Consider the following 11,084-nt stretch of genomic DNA (forward strand, 5'->3'; position numbering starts at 1 on the left):
ACTCATTTTTGGAGCTACTTTCTTGTTTGTTTTATATATATATATATATTTAAACATGTAAACGCCTAAGGATACACATAAGCATATGGTCATGCCCTCTGGCCAATAGCTGCAAGACACTGAAAGATCTGAGATCATAGGACATTGGGAGTATGGAAGAATAATATTGTCACATTATTTCTATGCATAGCTATAACCCGGCTTTTGTCTTCCATGGCTATAAGAACAGTCATGCTTTGTGTTTCATTGCATTATGGGTTAAGTGAAAGTGTGTGTGTGTGCGTGTGTGCGTGCATGCGTGTGTAGAATACGTTTTTTCCCTTCAAACTTTCCTTAATGCTGAAACTGTAAGTTCTGTGTTTAGCTGGGCCCCTCGTCTTATCTATTAACCCCCTTATAGAGTCTGTGATGTACCGGCTGTCGGCCTTGGGAAAGATGAGGTAGCTGAGCACAAGTTTTCTATTTTGCTTAATCTGCTAAAATATATTGTAACATATATAGCCAGGTAGCTGCAAGAAAAACAAGCTAAAGGACAGTAAGATGCCCGATGGAGTCATAAGTGCTGACAGTGTGATATTACACATGCCCCGCCCCTTCTGCTGGTATTAAATAGCTGACATAGAGCCTACAGTGCATTATGTTAGATCAGATGCACGGGAGCAGGAAGTGATGGGGGAGCTGCAGATTGTAAGAGAGAGAGACTGGGAGCAGGAGGTGTCACATTTAAAGTTTAGGTAGAGTTAGGCTACACTTATAGATGACTTCAACCGATCGCGACCAGCCGTCGCGTCGTGCTTACTATAAGCGCACGCGACAGCGGCTATGCATTTGTTTTGACGCAACGTTGCTGTCGCCGTCGCCGGCACTATAAGCGCAGCCTTAATTGTGGAGTTAAATGGAGGTGAAGATTAGAGGAAGATCTGGACTCTGCACCACTACAACAACTTTGCACTGTAAGCACTTGACTTTCTAAATGCTGTGATTATTTTTACGCTTCCTATCCTCCAATAACTGAGAAGTCTCTCCGCCTGTATCTCACTATACCCTCCCTACTGATTTTCTGTTTACTGTTTCGTCACTCCTTTGTGAACGTCTCTGTTCTCTCCAACTTCCCCACTCCCCACTGCACCATTATTTATACACCTCCCTCCCAACAACTTCTTTACCCCTCAAAAAAAGCACCCCACACAAATCCTCTATTCACACCCTCTATCTACCCTTTCCTGCTGCTGGGGATCTCCCCTAAGCCTGAAGCCAGACATACTGTCACGCTGTGCAGCCCGCAGACCAGGCCAGTCCCCTGTACTGAGGTGGAATGTTGAATATACACACTGACAGCAGAGGGAGCGGGTCCGGGATGTGGTTGTAGCGTGGCCAGGCCTGGATTAAGATTCAGAATAGTCGTTGTACTTGCCGAGTTCAGGAGTATAGAGAGTTCCGTAGTTAAATCCGTTTCCGTGTCCAAGGGTCTGAGAGGTAAGAATCGTGATGGGTAAGTCGAAGTCGGGAGCCAGAGAGGTAAGTCAGACAAGCCGGTTCAAATCTGTAGGAGTAAAGACAAACAGGAGCATGACACAGTTTCCAGGCTATACAGGAAGCAAGGAGCTATGCAGAGCAAGGAAGTGAAGGCAAAGCAGGATATTTAAAGCGACAGTGATCAATCCGGACGAGGGGCATGGCGGAGGCGTGGCGAGGAGCTGCTCGTGAGTGGCTGAGAGACCAGGAAATAGCAGAGCACAGCTGAGAGTCTGTAACACCAGTGCCAGAATCCAAGATGGCGGCGGCAGAGTTCAAGGTATGCACTGGGCGGCGGCATGGGTAGCGACGGGGGGCAGGGGCAGCAGCTGCTGCAGTACTGGTAGTGGGTAAGGAGGGATCACGCCACAAGGGACGTGGCCTCCGATTCCTTACACATACACACTCGTACCAACCATTGTGGCCAAGCACAGCCATCTACAGCACCTCACCCGCTGTCTCTGTAACTCTCCCCAAATTCCACTTAGATTGTAAGCTCGTAGGGGCAGGGATTTCCTTTCCTATTGTCTGATTTTGCTGCGCTTATTGTATTATTATAATTTCCCGTACTGTATTCTTTGTAAAGCGCTGAGTACACTTTTGGCGCTATATAAATAAAGACATACAATACAATTTAAAACATTCACCAAAACTATTATGGCGGTTGATGCTTGAGAGTGGTTTCTCCTTCCAATAAATGGGTCTACATAGACTATGGCAGTGTGGTTGCAAAGGGTTAATAATCAACATCTCTTGGCTGGAAACTTCGAGACAAAACTATTACAAAAACTCAGCACTAGATTTATTAATAAAAACCACGCTGCTTTTAGTGACATTTTTCTTCTTTAATAAATCTGTTTCTCATTCCCATTCACACACCGGGAACGCTCTAATATCCATCATGGCTTCTAAAAGCTGTTACAGGATCAGGCTCACATGGGGACCATATTTACTAAGTGTTACTCAACAAGACACGTTTCAGCTTGGTTTAGTAAACATGGTCCATTCAAGTGAATGGGCGGTAGTGTCTTCCAGCATGGAAGGTAGTTTGTGGAGTAGCATTGCTTAGTAATTATGGCTCTCAATGTATGAGAGGGTAGGGTGGGAATTGCTGAGATCTGCATGCAGAGACAAATAATTGGCATGTGACATTAAGGTAGAGATGAAGTACTTAACAGGTTTGTTTATCTAGTAGATATTTACAATGTAAATGTGTGTTCATAGGTTCCTATCCCATTTTTCTCTAATAATGGATAATATAACAATGGATAATCCCACTGTCAGGCAGTGGTGTACTGTATAAACAATATTCCATTAAATCCATAGTTGTTAGAATAGGCTTATGTAAATGGTAGCAAATTACAAGCATTGTATCCCAGACCTAGCGGCATTCATAGCATAACTTCTCAGTGGGCTTTGGGCCTAGCTGAAGTAAGCCCTGGTAAACCAGGGACCATAATGAGATATTAACTAAAGCAGGAAAGGATGTTATATTCTCTGAGTTATCGTGGTATCCACAAACATAATCCTTCACAAAAACAGCGCCCAAAATACATCTCATTAGCATATTCTTTTTTTTTTTCAACTTAAATTTTTTATTAGGTATTAAAGCAGAAAAATACAGAGATATAACATAGTTCTGTGGGTGATCATGGGGGGGGGGGGGAGATGGGGATTGGGTACATAAAAGAAAAGGCAGGAGGAGGGGGAGACAAGGGGGAGGGGAGCAGCTTTTAGGTGGAGCTTCAAAAACTTGGTACTCTACATATACATATCATAAATTGGTTTGCGGGAAGGTTCAGGGGCGGCCTCCTCGCACATTATGGGATCTGTCTCTGGGGGAACCGGAGTGATGGACAGGAACATATAAGATTCCATAACCTGACAAATATAAATGGGCAGAAGGAAGCGGCCAGGTTGTCCTCCACCCGTGGAGTAGGGTTGGTTTTGGGGTATTACAAGCTTAGAGAGCTTAAGGCTACAATTTGGCTGCCTGTGTACATTATCCAGGGTAGCCATACCTCATTAACATATTCTTAACGCCACGTTATATCAGTGTTGACTTAACTCCTACCCAGACTGAAAATATATGGCTTTTGCTGAAGTGATAGATAAGAGATGAGAGGCATATAACCCAGAGAAATAATTCTGTGTTATTTAATTTATGCCTAACTATTACACCCATCCAGACACTGCAAACGTGCTACTTCAGGGTCTGGACTGGATTAACGCCAAGTTTACGTATAATTTAAGTGCATAGTGGATAAGAGGTGATATATTCAATGATTTTGTTATATGTCCATGTGTCCATTAATTAGTGCTGCTCTGAATCCAATTAACACTCTTATTACTGTACATCTCAATTTCCTAAGCACTTCCACTTCAAATTGTATTATTGCTAATGCACAGCTCTATCACTCATGGCAATTAAAGAAGACACGTGTGGCAACTCACATTCATTTTCAGTTAAACTAACAAAACATTACGTATAGTGTTAGCAGTATATATAAGGCATGGATGGGGTGTGTATATATAATGCATGGATGGTGTGCGCGTGTGTATATATGATGCATGGATGGTGTGTGTGTATATATGATGCATGGATGGTGTGCGTGTGTGTGTATATGATGCATGGATGGTGTGCAAATGTGTATATAATGCATGGATGGTATCCTATGTGTATATATAATGCATGGACGGTGTCTAAGTGTTTTTTTAATGTATGGATGGTGTATAAGTGTGTATATATGATGCATGGATGGTGGGTGTATATATGATGCATGGATGGTGTGTGTGTATGTAAAGAAATGAAGGGGTCATTATGTAGTCACATAGTTACATAGTAGAGGGTGTTGAAAAAAGTGTCCATTGAGTTCAACCTATGTTAAATGTAAACGACAGTTACTTATCCTATATTTGTATTTACAGATTATTGATCTAGAGGAAAACACCCAGTGAAACATTATGCAATGATATCTCATAAGTGGGAAAAATTAATTCCTTCCTGATTCCAAATATTATCAATCAGATTACTCCCTGCATCAACACCCTTCCCATGTTTACTTATTTGGTATATCCCTGTATACCTTCCCTTACTAAAGAGATGTCTAGTTTTTTCTTAAAGATATCTGCCATCACAGTCTCCATGAGTAATGAATTCCACATTTTAAGTGCCTGTAATAAAAATGGCGGGTGATATTAAGTATTTTAATCAATCTGGTACTTCAGTAGTTAATGTTGGTTAGAAATTATGTTCAAAATACAATAATTGTTTTTATGACAGGTCAAAACCTTTCCTGTATGTTTGCTGATCTAAAAAGAGAGCTGGAAGTGTCACACGTGTTCAGACAAACTATTTACTTCCCCTCACGTTCATTTCATGTTAAATTTGTACAAAGTAATTCCACAGCAGGATTAACGAACGCTCAGATTGTTCTCTGCCTGTACCCCACTGGCTGAAAGTAGCACAAAGTCACGCTGGCTCCAAAATACAGTAAAAGCAATCTTACCCGTTACCCTTCTATATAGAAGGGAAGGTTTGCTTTCAAATGCACATCATTGCCTTCTGTCAGCACAAGGGTTTAAATAGCCTCACTATGTAACATGACACATATATAATTTATATAATGTAAGTAACATGACACATATATAACATATAACTTTATATAATGTATGTAACATGACACATATATAACATATAACTTATATAATGTATGTAACATGACACATATATAACATATAACTTATATAATGTATGTAACATGACACATATATAACATATAACTTATATAATGTAAGTAACATGACACATATATAACATATAACTTATATAATGTATGTAACATGACACATATATAACATATAACTTATATAATGTAAGTAACATGACACATATATAACATATAACTTATATAATGTATGTAACATGACACATATATAACATATAACTTATATAATGTAAGTCACATGACACATATATAACATATAACTTATATAATGTAAGTCACATGACACATATATAACATATAACTTATATAATGTATGTAACATGACACATATATAACATATAACTTATATAATGTAAGTAACATGACACATATATAACATATAACTTATATAATGTATGTAACATGACACATATATAACATATAACTTATATAATGTAAGTAACATGACACATATATAACATATAACTTATATAATGTATGTAACACGACACATATATAACATATAACTTATATAATGTAAGTAACACGACACATATATAACATATAACTTATATAATGTATGTAACACGACACATATATAACATATAACTTATATAATGTAAGTAACATGACACATATATAACATATAACTTATATAATGTATGTAACACGACACATATATAACATATAACTTATATAATGTATGTAACATGACACATATATAACATATAACTTATATAATGTATGTAACATGACACATATATAACATATAACTTATATAATGTATGTAACATGACACATATATAACATATAACTTATATAATGTATGTAACATGACACATATATAACATATAACTTATATAATGTATGTAACATGACACATATATAACATATAACTTATATAATGTAAGTAACATGACACATATATAACATATAACTTATATAATGTATGTAACATGACACATATATAACATATAACTTATATAATGTAAGTAACATGACACATATATAACATATAACTTATATAATGTATGTAACATGACACATATATAACATATAACTTATATAATGTAAGTAACATGACACATATATAACATATAACTTATATAATGTATGTAACATGACACATATATAACATATAACTTATATAATGTATGTAACATGACACATATATAACATATAACTTATATAATGTATGTAACATGACACATATATAACATATAACTTATATAATGTATGTAACATGACACATATATAACATATAACTTATATAATGTAAGTAACATGACACATATATAACATATAACTTATATAATGTATGTAACATGACACATATATAACATATAACTTATATAATGTATGTAACATGACACATATATAACATATAACTTATATAATGTATGTAACATGACACACATATATAACATATAACTTATATAATGTATGTAACATGACACATATATAACATATAACTTATATAATGTATGTAACATGACACATATATAACATATAACTTATATAATGTAAGTAACATGACACATATATAACATATAACTTATATAATGTATGTAACATGACACATATATAACATATAACTTATATAATGTATGTAACATGACACATATATAACATATAACTTATATAATGTAAGTAACATGACACATATATAACATATAACTTATATAATGTATGTAACATGACACATATATAACATATAACTTATATAATGTATGTAACATGACACATATATAACATATAACTTATATAATGTATGTAACATGACACACTCACAGTTTCTGTGTGTCTGAGAAGTTTTTACACCTACCTTAAATGAACTAGAAACAGCGGGGATAGTCCGGGTGCGAAATTGCAGAGTAAGTGCGTACTTCAGTATTACCGTAGGTGATACCTTTTTTATTTGGACTAACATTTGATATTTTAGGACGCACTTTCAAGAGTTCTCTCTCTTCCTCAGGACACAATACTGATTTACAGAATATCCCAGGGGTTTAACTCAGGTGTAAAATCCAAGATAACAATCTAATCTCAGGCAGAGAATGGCAGGGGGGCAGTAAATAAACAGACAGGGCAATAAATGGATGAAAGGGATAGTGAGACATGTGGAGAATATGTAGGACCACCCATCCGCGGTGTGAGGGTGCAGGGGGGTACAATTATCAGGGAGAAACATTACAAACAAATCTTATAGTGGGTAAGAAACCCCATATCAGTATTAAGCCTCGGAAATCTCTTCATTCAGCGAATATTATTCCATAACCAAACAGAGCTGGCAATCTACCCTAGTGTCTTTTAACCCCTCAAGTGCTGAAGGGAGCAGATACAGATAGCAAACTAATGAACAGTGCTGCAACTTTAAAATGTGCGTCCGAGTATGCATGAGTTCACCAAGACTGTATACAGCAGAGTAACAGAAAGGAGTATGCATGAGTACACCAAGACTGTATACAGCAGAGTAACAGAAAGGAGTATGAATGAGTACACCAAGACTGTATACAGCAGAGTAACAGAAAGGAGTATGAATGAGTACACCAAGACTGTATACAGCAGAATAACAGAAAGGAGTATGTGTACCGCTCTCAACCTGGAGTCAAGGGGAATGGGAGCAGTGTCCAGTAAAGTATACAGCCCATTTCCCAGAGAGAGAGAGACATGTTTTCAGCGGCTGCAGGAGGAACGATTGCAAAACAGTGAGAACTAGGAGCCCTGCAAGCAAACCGATAGCGTCCAACCCCTGCGAATACAGCCCAAAAAGCACAGACATTAGTGTTACCCAAACATTACTCACAGGATATGTTCTGCTTCTTTCTCAGGTCTGGGCTTGCAATGCTTATAATATATTCTGCTCAACGCATTGTTTGGAGCAGCGGTCTAATTCGGTAATAGAATAAAAGCTAATACTAACAGCAGGGTGTACTTTCATATCGGTTACAGTATACAGAAAGATCTGTACCGTACCTCCCAAGCAGTGTGCTGTGCAGGTCCAGGAGAAGCAGCCAGCTGGAGGAAATGTGTGCAGGTTACACAAAGTACTCCTGTGTGTGTGAGTCTGTGTCCTGTGTGTGTGAGTCTGTGTCTGTCTTGTGGGGTGTGAGTCTGTCAGTGATATCATCTCATCACACCCCTGCTTCTTCAAAGGAGGAGGGTTCATACAGCTGTTTTTTAAATATGGAATTGTATTGTGACTCATTGAATATTAACACTTTGCCTGCCAGGCCAATTCATTTTAACCTCTTCGCTGCCAGAGGGGCATGCAGCATCTTGATGGCAGAGATTTCTATACGGTTGGTTCGGAACCGATTATTTTTACAGCATAGAGAAAGTTTCAGGAGGATTCCTACAAAAGGTGACACACTGTGAGTGCTCATTTGCATATCATTACCCAGAATCCCTGGCTGCAGTGGAAGCGCTGTATGCTAAGAGATAATGGGGAACATCAGGGTTACAGACGTGTCCGAGACGTGAATGTGCTCACACGTGGGATTTTTACACTGTACGGGGAATGTGTTTTGACACCTTTTTAGCCACGTAACATACTTTGAGTGAAGATGATTCCTTAAATGACAACTCTGCTGGAAAGCCGAGTGTGTCATGCGCTAAGCTTAGATTGTAAGCTCATCAGACAAGTGTTTCTTGTGACAGTACCACTCTATAGTATACTGGCAGTGCGGTGTAAAGAAAGCACTTTTAATTATTAGGTTGTTTTTTTCCTATCCATAGCAAAACTGAGTTACAAAGCATTGCAGACTAAACTCACAAGGAGTGACATTGACACTTGAAGTTTCTCGTTTTACAATAGGAAGTTACCTCTATGTAGCACTAATCCTCCCCCCCACCCCCCCCCCCTCAGGTGGGAGGTACACAGCCTCTGCTACCTGTGTGTGTGGTGCAATGCCTGTTAGGGTCAGGAGAGCTGAGTCTGATCTGCGATGTAGTGGAGATTAGGACAGGCTTAGGTTCGTTCTCTTGGTGTTCAGCGCCTCCAGCTATAGTGAGTTCCAGGGTGTCCAGAAGTCAGTCCTCACTACTACATTCTCTCCCTCCTGCCCAAGGACTGATACTCAGACAGGAGTATCATAACAAGGGGTCTTTATTGCATGACAGCCATCCACTGCAGATCTCCATACAGCGATGCAGTTTCAGAGGTACCAGACCTCTGGATGGTGACGGACCCTGGTCTTACAGGACCTCTGTGGCTGAATCTGATGTTCCCTCAGTCCAAAGACTGAGGGTGAGCACACTCATCCCACCATGGGAGAGACTGACAGCTCTCTGCTTCCTCTCTCTTCCAGAGCAGGAACAGGACTGACTCTAAATGTGAACTTCCTCTAATTAATTCTAATCGAAGGGGCAGGCTCATGGTCTATACCTATCCCTGATAGGCTTACACAGGCCATGAGTCCCCACCTTACTCCTGTCCATCATAGAAGAGCATGGGTAGGGGTCACAAGCCCACAGATTAACCCCTTACAGCCTGCAGCTAGCAGGATGTACATAACATCGTGGGGAAAGATAGGCAGAAAAGACATACCCTGTTACATCTAGATATGGGGCGCTCAACGTCAGTCCTCAAGACCCCCCAATAGGTCAAGTTTTCAGACTATCCCTGCTTCAGCACAGGTGACACAGTCAATTATTGAGCCACTGATTGAGCCACTTGTGCTGAAGCAGGGATATCGTGAAAACCTGACCTGTTGGGCGGTCTGGAGTTGAATACCTCTGACCTAACCATTCGCTTCTCACTGGTGCGAGCTGGGACTGGTCAAAATAGAACATAAGAGCTTGGTGTATTAATAATAAATGGGGTATGTTCAAAATGCCTCTTAACATTGGTTTAAAGACACGACCTGTGATACGCTATTAACAAGACACCATATTTTTAGCGCTATTTCCTTTAGGGACAGTTTGCGGGGAATAGTGCGAGGCAAACAGGTGATGCGGAGAAGCTCAGTTTTTAGACAAATTCAATTTAAAAATCCATCACCCAATATATGTAATACCCCCCAACTCTGAAATATATTTAGGTCTGTTACAGGAGTTAGGCAGGGTTGCCACCTCTCCGTGTTTGACCCGGAGACTCCGGGTTTCGGGCACTTACCACCGGGCTACGGGTTGCCGCCGTGAATCTGTGGGTGGCGGTGGGGTGCGGTGTCATGCGGATGCGTCTCCGGCATTTTCCATTATTCTCCTACAATTTCCCCTTCCAACTGCAGTGAACATGGCCGTGCAGTGTCACATGATGCCGCGTTGCCATGGTAACCAGATGCTACGTTGATGTCATGTTGCCATGGCAAAGTGGCGCTGTGTAACATCATGACATCACAGCGTCCGGTTGCCATGGCAATGCAGTGTCATTTGACGCCACGCAGCCATGTTCACTTCAGTTGGAGGGGGAAATTGCAACAGGAGGCCGAGAGACGCCACCGCACCACCACGCCACACAAAGTAAGGGATTTTTTTGGGGGGTTGGCCTTCAGTAGAAGGTGGCAACCCTGGAGTCAGGCCACAGATATAGAGGCACTCAGGCACAAACAGGAAGGACAAATTCAATGAGCTGGAGTCATCAAAACGCGCGTTTCAAGCCCAAACTGGAAATATACGCCATAAACTTAAATAGCAGATATCGCCGATTCACGAGCGATACTCTGGGACAATGCTTCTTTATGCTGCTTACACAGAAAAAAAAGGATACACTCGGACGGTAAAAAAAGATACGCCAAAAATGATATTAGGTGCATGTCTCTAAACGGTTTAATACTAGAAACAGGAAAAGGAGAGAAGACAGCTCAAAAACGTCTCTCGGTCCGTGTCTTGTCCTTACAAGGATCAGGGCAAAACTTCTTT

The 11,084-nt window shown here is 39.7% G+C and overlaps 1 protein-coding gene across 7 annotated transcripts in view; it reads right to left on the reverse strand.

The window, feature by feature from the left end:
• The window catches only part of BDKRB2 (bradykinin receptor B2), a 37,587-nt gene extending 29,229 nt beyond the window's left edge, over positions 1 to 8,358 (reverse strand). For 2 of the 7 annotated variants that reach the window (XM_075614425.1, XM_075614422.1), the window contains exon 1: positions 8,199 to 8,358. The gene's annotated coding sequence lies outside the window, so the exon portion shown is untranslated. The other 5 variants (XM_075614429.1, XM_075614424.1, XM_075614421.1 and 2 more) reach the window with 4 other exon arrangements.
• Between the last annotated feature and the right edge of the window lie 2,726 nt (positions 8,359 to 11,084).

This window comes from Ascaphus truei, chromosome 9 (assembly GCF_040206685.1).
Source record: "Ascaphus truei isolate aAscTru1 chromosome 9, aAscTru1.hap1, whole genome shotgun sequence".
In the NCBI taxonomy this organism is placed as follows: Eukaryota; Metazoa; Chordata; class Amphibia; order Anura; family Ascaphidae; genus Ascaphus; species Ascaphus truei.